The 14337-nt window shown below is 43.9% G+C and overlaps 1 protein-coding gene across 1 annotated transcript in view; it reads right to left on the bottom strand.

Annotated features, from left to right (window-relative positions):
- Positions 1-12429, bottom strand: part of lrrc4ba (leucine rich repeat containing 4Ba) — a 32370-nt gene extending 19941 nt beyond the window's left edge. The window contains exon 1 of the mRNA XM_042391676.1: positions 12323-12429. The gene's annotated coding sequence lies outside the window, so the exon portion shown is untranslated. The remainder of the gene's footprint in view (positions 1-12322) is intronic.
- Between the last annotated feature and the right edge of the window lie 1908 nt (positions 12430-14337).

Here is a 14337-nt window from a genome sequence, read left to right as displayed (position 1 = left end):
GGTTAAAGAACAAGTGATGGACTGTTGGTGTAAATCCAGACAGATCCAGGCATTTTTAACATTTTATAAAGGATATTTTTTTAATATGAACTTCTAACGAGCTTCATACCCATGTTTGTCACTGAGTGGTTTATGATGCATCTCCCAGATGAGAATTTAACATTTCTACAGATACATATGTCTGACTTATACATAATTTATATATATAATTTAATTTACATATTTTAAATGTATATACAATTTATATTAAACGATGTAAATGATACTTTAAATATACATATTTTAAATTATTAAAAGCCTTGGCAGAGACATGCGCTGTCTGGTGAGTGGTTACTAGAAGACGTACCAGTAGGTGTCACATCTATATTCATCATTAACATTCAATTTTGAAAGGAAATGTGTCAAACTGCATAAACAAGATGCTCAACATGCTCTAAAAGTCCAGTTTACTTGGAAAATTTGTCTAAATACCTGCAGATGAAATTGCATTAGGATGGATTACAAGAAGATAAAACGCTCATTAATATTCCCTTAAAATAAAATCATCATATAAAAACAACGTTAGATGGCTGCAATGATTTCTCCTATAAAACAGAACAAATTAAGAATTTTTAAAAAAAAACAACTTTACTTTCAAAGCACTTTTCAAAACAGAATTACAAAGTGCTTTACATGAGAAACTCCAAGATAAAAAAAATTAAATAAATAAATACAATAAAAATCAGGCCACAGAATGAATAAAATACCCAACAATGAAATGAATGAACTGAACAGAACATATTAGAACAAAAAAAAAAAAAAAAGAAACATGTGGGTGAAAATTAATTAAAGGCTTGTTTTAAAAAAGAAAATGAAAGAAGTGATTTACAAGATGTTACTGATTCTGTTCAGACAGAGCTGAGAGGCCTCGACCGCAGAAGTCCAGACTTATCTTCTCTTTTCTTACATCGTTTTCATTCTATCATTCTCCACTTATAATAAATATAACATATTCCTAATGTGCTAAATGCACTTTTAATGTCTCATAATGCCCTGTTACCTCTTGAGCTAATCTGTCATTTTGTACTTCCTCAGCTAAACGTACAGAAGGTCAATTGAGCTTATGAGTGTACGATAAACTATTAATTAGACAGAAACTCCTCCCCGTTTCCTCCCTGTTTACTTATTAAGCTCTTTAATGTGATCTCATGGCAGGATGTGCGGCCTCGGATACTCTTCAACTCGACGTTTTATGTCTGTTTTTTGCTACAAACAAACTGTTCGGTTTTGATTATTGGAGCAACGTTACAATACGTGCTTATTTTTGGAAAAAAAATGATGAGGTTTCTTAAACCCCCAGAATTCAGCGTTCCACATTTTAATCACCACTCATCCTTGTCAAATAGGATATACTGCAGCCCCCTCTGCACCGGATCCGTCTTCTACCTCGCCCTCCCACTCAAAATGTCCAAAGACGCGCCGTTGCTCTCATTAGGATGCAGGATGCGGAGAGAAGCCCTGATCTATTCAGAATTGCTCCTACAGGAGCGGGGACCTCCCCCCCCCACCCCCCCCGCCCCTCTTCGGTGGGGGCCAAGAGAGCTGCAGATTAAAAGTCACTGTGTTCATCACCCTGCTAAAGCACTTCCATTAACAGACATTACATTACCTACCACACATGTTCAAATCCCTAACTGGGGGGTGGGAGGGGGGCTTCATACCACTTGTCATTACATGCTGGGATAAAAGTCTTTTAAGTGTTAACATCTTCAACGTTCACGACGCCAGCTCTCAACTTCAAATGAAATCCAGTTATTACTGTCCGTTCTGTGGCGCCGCCTGGTCGGAACGCTGATTTCTCGAACAATTAATCCGTATTTAAGGTTGTTAAGTGTGTGGATACACTCGGTTCCCGCATGCTGAGGTGGGGGTAGGGGGTTGGGGGGTGGGAAGCGAAAGCCAGCAGCTAATCAAAATGTCTCTCAGCCATTTGCAGAGCAATGTAAACTGCACAGTTTTTTTGGGTTGCTCTAAAACCTTTTTTTTCCCAGTGTTTCTCGGCTGAGCATTCGTTGCTCCGAGCTGTTTTGGAGAGGAGAGCTTGCTTTTTGCATTTCAGTGTTTCAAGCTGCCCTCACTCTCCTTTCTTTTTTTATTTTTTTTCCTCTCAGGAGAAAGCATGTGAGTGTGTGTGAGTGTGTGTGTGTGTGTGTGTGTGTGTGTGTGTGATGCCTTTTGGGGGGTCAAACTATGGCGTGTATACTCTAACTCCATGTGATTGTTTGCGTGTGTGTTTGGTGACATTTCTGTGATGGGGGTCAGTCTACGCTGCCTTCACTGTGTGTACTTTGTGATAAAATAGTTTTAAGAGTACAAAATTCTTTTTTTTTTTTCTTTTTTTTTTTTTAGGTGTGTGTTCATGAGCAGGGATGGGTGGGTTTAAAAATGTGCTGCTTATCACTTACAGTCACCCAAACTAAAAGAATACAAGGTTCAGGCTCAAATGTAAATGTAAGGAAAGATGCATTTAAGTGTCATTTTCTGAAGTAACGTATAGATTTTTCACATGTATCTTTATTTGCATGATATTGCTTTTCTGGTAACGGGAAGCATTTATTCGGACTGGAGACGAGTGTTTGTTTTTCTTTCGTTGACACTTCTTGGATTATTGATGCATTAGAGTGATTGTTCTGCGATCATGCGTGATAATACTGAAGCATAACAGCAGTATAACAACGGTCGGCTGTCAAATTGACATTATGCTTTTAACAAAATAAATGTTCGCTTCTTCTGCTTCATCTAGGACAGTGTTTCTTACTGTTGCTTGTGAATGCAGCAGGACATGTGATTTCACATTTTGGAAAGTCTCAGCAGCATGTGAACGCACCATAAATCTATATATAAGTATATGTTTCAAGAGAGTCGATACTTTCAGCTGAATTACCTGCAATCCTGTGAACCTTAAACTGGTCTTAAATTATTTCACATTATTTAACATCATCTTTAGTAATTTATTCCTTGCTTTGATACAAAGTTGCATCTAATATGGTGTATTTAAATGTCGTTTACTTGTTGTTTTTGTGACGTATGATGTCATATCTGAAGACAAATTTGTACTTTTTTGCAACAAAGGTGGACAATAAAGTTGTTTTGATTTTGATTATTATAAAACAATAATATATTCACTGTGATGGTTTACCTTTGGTACATTTGTGCAACTCTGCATAAGCAGATTTTTATATTATATAATGAACTGAGTGGAAGCTAATATAGACAATGTATCACGGTAGCACAGAGAATATTGAGTTTGGCAATTACAAATAATATTCAGCAACATTTTCAAATACAGTTAAAGTTTTTGAGACTCTCTGGAGAAACATCTAAAGGATTTTGCTCCTCTATAAACATCATCTTCTGCATCTTCTTTTTTCATTTATTCGTGTGGAACACACTTTAACATTTGCGCTGCTGATTTATATGCACTATTTAGGTGGTGCAAAGCCCTAGAGTGTGTATTCTTACTATTAAATATAAATCTAAGAGTTGGCGGAGGCTGGTGCGCTGCGCATCTACATACCAGTACACAGCTCGCTGGTTCTCTAATTGGAGTGGGGAAATCACTTACTTTCAACAACACTGTGCAACAGCAGCACTTTGGAATTAAGAGGTGCACTTTTTTTTTAAGTCAACATGAAGTCTCGCTCACTTCCGTCGTACGCAGCAGTCACTCCACCTGAGCACCTTTCAACGCACTCGTTCGCAATCTGAAAAAGTCGTCTCATTACAAATACTCCTTTACTACTCAAGGTCAAGGTCAAGGTCATCGATACATGCAACACGTCTTAGAAAAGGAAATAAAAATAAAGAGCAAGAAGCTGTGAAGAATAAAGAATATTAACAAATCAAAAACTAGCGTGCTACTCTGTAAATATAAAGGGAACACATACTGAATACAGATATGACAACAATGCTGCTGGCTACAGTTATCAGGATGTATATATAGTACACAACTGTATATTTAGTGCAAAAAAAGAGGGATAATGCAAAGAATACACTTCAAGAATATAATAAAATAAATGCCATAATAGTCTGACAGCATCACAATGAATCAGAAACATCTTGTGTCATATTGCACCGAACAGACAAGATAACGTTGAAAATATGCAGAAGAAAAACAGGAGTTGTGCAACATCAGCAGTGCTCTGCAGTGTACAGCCGCAGATTTTACAGTGTAACGGGGGCTCGGTGTTTAATTAGGATTTCAGAGGTGAAAAAAAAAAGGAAATAAACAGACAGTGTGGCGCAACATGTGGAGCAGAGGTGGATACGCTTTGATTATGTTTCCATCTGTCTGTGCATCTCCACTTCCATGAGATCTTACCTTTTACTGTATAAATGACTGTCTTTTTCCAAACAAACAAACAAACAGCGTGTGCATGCATGCAAGACAACAACACTCTCTTGCCCCCCCCCCCCCCCCCCACATCCATTCAGGCCTCGCCCCAGCATTCCCTATGAGTGACACGCTGACTAATACACAGACAGATAAACACTCACACTGACAAACACGATAAGGCTTTGCCCAAGAAACACTGACACGGACTGACTGATGGACGTCTCCATGGAGACCAGTCACCAAGACTGACACAATGTCTCTTGCAGCCTAAGCACTGTGCCAACTAAATCAGAGAGGTGAGGGAGAGAAAAGAAAAGAAATGAGAGGGGGGAGAGAGAGGAGAGATAAAGAGTGGAAACACACTGAGCACCGGCAGAATGATTACAAAGCAGCGTTGAAATATTCCAGCGTGTGCTCGGATGCAGTGCAGATCTGGTCTAACAGGCCACGTGATCGTCTTCCCTGCCCTCCGATCTGCTCCTCTCACACCTCAGTCTCACCCCCCCCTCCCCATCGCTCACACCTCTCCATCACTTTTTTTTCTCCTTTCCACTCCTCTCCTCTCATAACCTCTCCATCCCTCCTTTCTCCTCCACGTCTGCTCCCCTCTGCTCGCCCTCTTTTTTCCTTTGCTACACCTAAGGCATGTTTATTTCCACACCTCACCTCCTCTGCTGATTTCTCCACCCTTCTCTTCTCTGCGGGTTCTTCTCTCCACCCCTCTCTCTCTCTCTCCCTCTCTCCCACGCTGTGCGAAATGGAAGCTCTCACAGAGACCTGAGGTTGCCATAGTAACCTGCCATAGTAACCACTCACCATCTTGCGTGTCTCCGACACGTCGGCGGGGGCTCGGGGCGTCCGTGGCCCTGCTCTGCAGCTCCCAAAGCGGGCTGTCGGTTCAGTACACCCTGCAGTGTGATGGGGAGGGACCCATGACTGATAACTGACAAAATTATTGTTATCATCAGGTCACTTTGACTTATCATTAGACATTTTCACCAAAACGGGTGACAAATTGAAGGAAAAACCAACATAAAGTGTCTTAGTAAGGTGTTGGGCCGCCACGTGCACCTTTGCATTGATTCTACAAGTCTTTGAACTCTTCTGGAGAGATGAACACCATCCTTCAAAAACATATTCCCTCATTTTTTTAATGATGGTGGCTAACACGTCGATATTAAATCTCCCATAGGTGTTCAGCTGGGTTGAGATCTGGAGACTGTGAGGGTCATAGCATAAGATTCACATCATTTTCATGCTCATCAAAGCATTCAGTGACCCCTCCTGCCCTGTGCTTTGGGCCATTGTCATCCTGGAAGAGACCATCAGGATAGAAGTGTTTCATCATGAGATAAAGGTGATCACTCAGAACATCTTCCTATTGATCTGCAGTGACCCTTCCCTCTAAGGGCACGGGTGGACCGAACCATGCCAGCAAAACGCCCCCCCAACAGCTTAACAAAGCAACCGGATCCCCTCACTGTAGGGGTCAAGCATTCAGACCTGTACCGTTCTCTTGGTGTACGCCACACACACTAACACACACTCGCCCACTTGTCGAGAATATGGTGAAGGATGACTCATCTGACCATATCAGCTTTTTCCACATTTCTGTAGACCGGGTGCCTATGGTTTTTTTTTTGCACCACTGAACTCTCAAATGTGCATTCATCTTCTATAATGAGGGGTTTAAGCACTGCAACCCTACTATAATATCCCTTTCTGTGTAATTGTCGACGGACTGTTCTTGCTGACACGGTCTGATCACATCACACATAATATCTGCATATGAATGTGGAATCTATGGACAATGGGACAAGATTCTGGTACTGGAAGTGTTCTGGTTTCTGTTTGTAGTCTGAGTAGTATTGACCAATCAAGTTTGAGCAGGCTTCGGTTGCATGCAGGTAAACAGTCCATGTGGAGAGCAAAAGAGCTGAAATGCAATCTCAGAACCCATCAGCTATCGTCTGACAATAATTTAGCTTTTTATTAGCTTTTTTTAAAAAATGTATCTGCATTGTATGCATATATCTAGCTGCAATGTTGTCTGGAACACCTCGAGTTGGTAATCGGACTGTAAACAATGACCAGCTCACGGAAGAGGAAGTCTTGGGCTGGTTGTCCATTATCCAATATCTGGATATCCACTGACTACACCGGGTCCCCCAAAATATTGGCTGTTGCCTCCAGAGGCTAAATGGTCGACTCTTGGTCAACTCTTCTGTTTTTCCTAACATATTGCACTGATGCACAAGCATCACGCTAATCAAATGCGCACTGTCAACCACGATTTCTGACCCTGTTTACTGATGTCTTTCCCATAGATCTAAATGCAGATGTCACTTTAGTCAGTGTTCCTACTGAGACACCAGCCAGCTGAGCAGTCTTTGTCCTCTTCCAAAGCCACTTACATCTTTTCCTGTTGCCATCTTGATACAATATCAGAATCAACTGGCCCCGCACAGCTTTTTTTATACATGCCACAGAGTGTGATTGGATGTTAATTGCTTAATTGTAACATGCGTTGCACCTGTGTCGAAGCATCTGCATTCGTTATGTTTCTCCACTCATTTATCCAGGTATTTCCTTTAATTTGTCACCCGGCTGTATGTCACTAGATGCACTCAGCTGAGAGGAAAAATTGGCTATGAGTGCACCTGATAGGCCTTTATAGTTGTGATCTTTGCTCTCTGACCTATAAGATTAAATTAAGACAAATATTACACCTTAACATCTCAATTAATGCCCATTGTTTCAACAGTCCACACAGGGAAATTTGAGCCTCAAGGCCTCAGCGTTGCACCACCCAATCCTACCACAAGAGAAAAATGCAAGGGGGCAAAATATATAAATAAACTAGTACAACTGAGTCAACACTCTACATATATCACAGAGAGTCCGGGGAGTTGGAAAACAAACAGTAAAAGCATGTACACGGGTTCACATGATGGCACTGAGAGTAATCGTCCTAACCATACGGCTGAATCTGTGATTTATCACAGCGATGGTGCGTAGCTTCACTAACTACCTCCTCTGTGTCTCTTAGCGGCCTCCAGGGAACACTGCTGGCATGTCTCATCGCCCTCCTCTGGAGCCACCTCACTGTGACATCAGCATCCCCCCCCCCCCTTTGCTTTACTGCCCCTGAAAATATGACAACCTCCAACCAGATCCAAAAAGGACGTTTGATTACGTGTCATCTTGCGCGACAGCGCACCCACGCTTCTCTCCAGGCGTCTCATCGTGATCTCTCAGAGTGCTGTGGAAACCAAACCTGTCTGTGTCAGGGTTGAATCACAAGGAGTGAAAAAAAGACAACAACAACAACAACAAGGAGAAAACTGTTAAACATCACACTTCGGTCATCAGGGTTATAATTTCATGTTTACTGCGCTCATGCACTATCTGTTTCTTGCCATTTACATCATCAATATTTATACTGTCATCATCATCAGCATCAGTATGCCACTACAGTTGTGCCTCCAGCCAGCGCAGCCAGTCAGTGAGGCAGACAGAGGAAAGGCCCCAGCCTGACTCTGCAATGCTGTATTGAGCTCTTATGCCGTCACTGACCCGAAACAAACTCCCTCAAGACTCTGTGCCTGGATGCAGCCAAGCCGGCAGTAGCTGCAAAGCATGAGGGTCACTGAGGCCTGACCGCCTTCATTACCCAATCACATTTACTAATACTTAATCTAACCAGAAGAAGATAATATCTCTTCTCTTTGCCAAACTCAATATCAGACACGCAGGGCTGACTGCTCTCTCCGGCCGCTTCATTTCAAATGGCATGAACTGAACTGCATCCCGACTGTTCCTCGAGTGACTGCCGCACAACACCCCGAGCAAGCGGCCACTTTCTGACCACCTCTACCACCGCACATGATAAGATATTTGGCTGAGTCCCCGCCAGTGAGCTCTCCCAAGGCACATTCACAAACTCATGAGGAGGGAGGGAAAAGAAAATCGCCTCAGTCCATTTTTCAGGCATCCCTCTCCACTTTAGGTCATGATGAGAATATATTCCTCGGGGGAAATCTCACCATTTCTAATTATGTCAATTCAATGGATTATAGCATTCATTTTATGTCATTAACCATTGCCATTCTTCCATCTATTATTCAATAATTAATGCCTGGACAGTGATCATGATCCCCGAAGGGCCCAACACCCAGGCCTGGACGGGAGACTCAATCAAACCAATCACGGCTAATTATATCCACCCCGTCATCATAGGCGCCTTAGCATTTCTGCTGTGGATGGGTCAGTGCTCATGTACTCTCCCGGCCCTCTGGTTACTGAGATTCAAATTGTGCCATATCATGCGCAAAAAAACAGCATCTCAGATCTCCATCCACGGGTTCAGGCATGGCGTGAGCACGTGGAGACTGGCAGCGACATGTGTGATATGATCCCAGCGTCTCAGATAGGAGGGGGGTGAGGAGGGAGGGGGGAGGGGGGGGGGGGGGGGGCCTCGTAGTGCTGCATTATTAAGGGACAGCCGGAGGTTGTTCCCACAATTTTCAGCCTCTCATGGCTGATCAGCGACTCTCTCTTCACCCTTCAACCTGTGTACATCAGCAAATCGCCGTCCATCAATCAATGACACCCTCGCCCTATGAAGAGATCAGCGACCAGCTTGCCCTGATTAGAGCAGTTTCAGTGTCATCTATAATCTCCGTCTCTCTCTCTCTCTTGCTCTCTGCCATATGCACGGAAACGAGCGTATGTGCCTAGACACACATGTATGCACGAACGCACACCCTCGCAGACACCAAATTTAGGGCAACAGTTACTCTTTTTGCATCCTAATGTAGCAGCGGAGGAGACGTCCCTCAGAATTAATGCGGTCCTTTGTCCTTTTAGGTTACAGTAAGGGGACGAGGGAAAGGCAAACTACACTTTAACCAGATTGAAAGTATCCTGGCTTCATTTGAGAGGATGCACAAATCTTTTGACATTGCGTAATATTTTAGGGGGTAATCTTTCATACGCCGGACTCCTCTCATGCCCTTTCCCCTCCCATCCTGTGTGTTTGTTATAGAAGGATTTGCTGTGACTTTTTTCCCCCAACATCTCCTCTGGAAATAATCTGCAACGTCTCCTCGGTTCCTACGGCGTCGGAGCGATAGGGGGCTGAGCATTATCTCAAAGTCACACCTTCCCTCTAGGCCAGGTGTGCCGGTGTAATTTACAGTGTCCCTGTTAACCTGCTTGCTTGTTTTCATCAAGCTCATCGGCCATGCATAAGCGGTGCGCCTCAGAAATTAAAGAGCAGCCTGGCCTGATTCCTCAAATGACTGAAATCGCTCAGCTGGTGCTTAATTTGTGACACAGGAAGGATCCGGCACTCAGGTTTTTGTGGGATAGTGTGCGCCTAATTTAACTGTTAACCTTAAATTAACGGTTAACAGTTAGAATTAGTAAGATGACCACGTGTTATATCAGTTTTGACGTCATCAGGCAGGTGAAAAAAAGCTCAGGATAGCTTCGCTTTATAGTTTTTTTTTCTTCTTTAGCTAATGAGAGATGAGGTATAACAAATGGATTTGCTGTATGAAAAGCTAAAAGAATGCTGGATAATTGCAGCTTTCATACTGTACAAACAACATACATATAAGAGTCAAAATGTCTTTCCTTTGATCAAGCATGATGAAGAGCTTGAAGCCAGACAGTCTACATGTGGAGCCTGTTACAAGTGCAGAATCCTTACATGGGGGGATAAACTGAATAAAACATTCAACCTGCATCCCCATTAAGTAATCTGTGTTAACCTTTCCTTGTGATTCACGACATTGTTTAATTTTAATAACATGCATATTAGGTCAAGAGGTGTCATGACTTTGCACCTTCAGGACTTAAAAGGAGATTCAGCCCTAAGTTGTTGCGATAGATTCGCTCTACTTCCAGATCTTTTACTAATTCAGCACGCTGCATCCCTGGATTTCTTCGCCACAAAACTCCCCAAGAATGAGGCTTTTAAGAATTTATTAAACCACATCACACACGCTAGATACAGCAGACCGCTTTGTTGTTTTTCCTTTAGACGGGCTGCATCATAAATGGCTCTGCCTCTTAGTAACCTGGCCCACTTTGAATTCATTTCAGCTTAGGGTAACGCTTTGGTTTGGGGAGTAGGAGGAAGGGCAGCGACAAAGTTCAGGACGAACGGATTCCGCTGACATTTTGGCCTTGCTTTTGGAGCGGCGAGATGTCTTGATATTTTTGAAGCTCTGCCCTGAGCTGGAGGACCTTGCCTTTAAATGTGATATCATGTGACAAGCCTCTCATGAAGCAGGGGCCTCGCGGTGACTGGTGCTGTTGCATCCGGCTCTCTCTCTCTCTGGATGGGCTGTGAAAGAAGACTCTCTTCTTCCTCACTGAAGCCCCCCCATGCGATACAAGTGGATAAAATACATACTTTTACAGGCGACATAAAAACTTACCATCCTCCTAAAGTTTTACGTCTGTAGACCTATTTTGGACCTAATGGAAATAATATGCAGTGAAGCGGGGGCTCGTAAATGGTATGTGTCATGGTCATTCGTTTGACGGTTTAGCTGCGATGGTGTAGAAGTTTACAGGTACTCTAACAAGCATTAAATCCAATATGGGTGAATGAATAAAAATTGCAAGACGTAAAACGCAAGCAGCAAAAACAGTGTTTCATAATCAGCCTGTGAGGATAAAAAGAGTCTATATGACACCAACCATAGTCCAGTAACTTCCCCATAACGTCCTTTAAATTCTCTTTCACCTCCTCTTCCTTCCTCACATGCAAATCTGCTAAAACTCGCAGTGTTGGAGGGGACTTTCAATGCATATGCCATACACACAGCCCCCCTTACCACCCCCCCACCCCTCTCTTGTCTAATCCTGCCCCAGTGCCCCACTTCACCTCCCAACACCCCATTAATAACTTATTCTCTCTATCATAAAACTCAGGAGATCATCCAGCTGGTCCACAGCACACACACACTGCCAACAATCTCCTCCCGCCAGTCCCAGCCCGCTCGGATTTCTCTGAAACACTGCACATTAGCATTTAAATCCTCTCATAACCGTATCATTGTGTTGCAGATAGAGGCAGTAGATCTTCATTCATCAGTCCTAATCTATCTGCTCCTTGTTCTCAGCCGGAGGGGCCCCAGGCTCTGACTCAGAGCTTAACCCACCGCGCATAAAACCACAAGGTGCCTGCGTATTTTTTTTTTTCTTCCTCCAAATCTGGGGTCATCAGCGGGGGCCAGCGAGGGTAACTGAACCCCAAATACACGAATTAACACTGTAAACTGTTCCGATTAGGGAGGTTTAATTGAGTATATTTGAGTGAAAGCTGCGCGTTAGCCGGATCAAACATTAAGCCCTGTCAACAGCTCGTGCTACACTGGATGCTCCTCCTATCGCCAAGGTTAGATTAACTTGTGTTGACAAATACGTCAAATAATAATAATAATAATAAATAAACAAACAAACAAAAAGAGAAAAGAAAAGTTGAGAATGAAAGCAAAGTTTGAATTGTGTATACGGATTAATCCCAATAATCCAAATCCATTTAATTTCCAGATGTTTCCCTTCACATATACATGTCTGTCTCGTCATACATGTAATTCCTGGATAACAGCCGCGCGGGCCTGAACCGGATCACACACGCGCGCACACACACACACACACACACACGAGGACACTTCACACACATCATATCAGGTCATGAATGCGGATTTCCATCCATTCCGACGCTTTAGTAGTTTGTTGCGCGTGGAGCGAAAAAAAAAAGCACAAACTGCCCGGGACGCGCGCGCGCGCGCGCGCACGCCACTCTCATACACACGCGCGCGCGCGCACACGCACACACAATCAGACAGACAGACAGACAGCTCATGAATCTGCATCTCGACTATATGAATGTCATCGACAGAGCAGAAGCAGTGATGGCAGACTCACCTTATAGATGCTGCGATCAAGTCCTGAAACACATCTCGCTCCAACACGCGCTTGCCGGTACTCCGAGAGCTCTCACCTTCCCTCAAATAACAACGTATTCCACTGCAGAGCCGCCGCCGAGGCTGTCTTCTCCCCCCCTCTCTCTCTCTCTCTCTCTCCCTCTCCCTCTCTCTCACTCCCTCTTCCTCTCTCTCTCTCTCAGATTGATTCACCCTTTCCAAGTGCTGCGCTGCCACGGCTGGTAATGAGAATTGTCACCGAAATCTTCAGGTGGATGGAACCGCTGTCCGTCGGTATAAAGGGATGGATGTTACACGGCTGCTGCTGCTGTTGGGACGTTTAACATACAACTTTGCTTATTTATTTATCTATTTATTTATATATATATATATTAAATGCAATATTGAAATAATACCGTTGCAATCTGCAGACTTATCACCATGCACGTGGCACGCAAGACCCAGACAGCCCCCTTGGCGAAAGCTTCAATTTTTAATAACCAGAAATGAGATGAAATGATAAACAAACACGTTTTTTTTAATAATTGTAATTAATGCTATTAGTTTTATGAACTCCTCAACAAAACACTGTTGAATTTTCGATTCTTAAAATTCACTCATGAGACATCCACACACACACACACACACACGTGTCCATACGGTCATATATCTCTATAATATGATGATGGTGGTGTTTACAGCTTGTTACAGGGAACATTTGCTGCTTGGCCGGTTCCCTAGGCAACGCTCAAGCACACACACACACACACACACACACACACACACACACACACACACACACACACACACACACACACACACACACACACACAGTGCTGAGCCCCACCTGTATAGCACTGCCTCATCGGACTTGCCTGCCATTGCGGCTCCCATCGTATATAAATAAATATATATAGCATGTATACAGGTATATTGATTGACATGCTGAGATGGAGAGAGAGGAGAGATTGAATATGTGTGTGTGTGTGTGTGTGTGTGTTTCTCCCTTAAAGAATGTGAGATTGATCTCATGTGAGAGCAGTTTATCAGGCACTCTCTTGGGATAAAGGGAGGTTTACATCATTAAAAGGGGGGGTGGGGGGGTGGGTAGGGGGCGGGGGTCCGGGTGAGGTTTAAGGTCAGGTTAAGGTTACAGGTCTGGTCAGGGTTGAGTTGTCAATCATCTCAGCAGGATATTAACATGAGGACGTATGTGAGAGAGTGGGTGGGCGGGTGAGTGTGTCCATCAGATAGCAGAAGGGAAGAAGGAAGGAGGTAGAGAGCAGTGTGTGTGTGTGTGTGTGTGTTGGGAGGGGGGGCGTTGGGGGTGGGGGGTGTTCAGACGGGTGATTAGTGCTGGATTGATAACGTTCTATATCGTGACTCAGAGGATCGCTCTTTCTCACATCCCATCCTTGCACCTCAACGCCAGCTCTCCATCAGAGGCACGTGTTCTCACACACACACACATACACACACGTGTCTTCCTTTCAGCTCCACTCCATCACACACACACACACACAAACAAACACACACACACACACACACACACACACAGAGGCGTGATTTAGATGGGGAACAAGGCATTGACTGACCCCTACATATTCAGTCTGGATGCAGCAACACGGTGGCCACCTGTTTCTCTCTTATTTATCATTTCACACTGCACACTCCGCATGGCCTTGGCCGCCCTTTTCCACTGTATGCACAATATGTAATCGCTCACTTGCCCCCCCCCCCCCTCCCTCTTACCCCCCCCTTACATCCCCACAGTCTGCAGTGAGGGTCACACAGTGTCCACCAGCCTGTCCCAGTACTCTGTAATTCCAACAACAACGGCTTTCGCTCAGTGCTTTTGCATTGCATTGCATCGCCTCTTCCTCTCTCTCTCTCTCTCCTCTCTCCTCACCCTCCCCTGCTGCCTTCCTGCCTCCCTCCCTCTCTCTCTCTATTAAATTTCCAGTCACACAACAGTGCAGTGGATATCCCTCCCTCTCTCTAACTCTCACACACTCT

This window comes from Thunnus maccoyii, chromosome 18, assembly GCF_910596095.1.
Source record: "Thunnus maccoyii chromosome 18, fThuMac1.1, whole genome shotgun sequence".
Taxonomy (NCBI): Eukaryota; Metazoa; Chordata; class Actinopteri; order Scombriformes; family Scombridae; genus Thunnus; species Thunnus maccoyii.
This window is presented reverse-complemented; position numbering and strand designations above follow the sequence as displayed.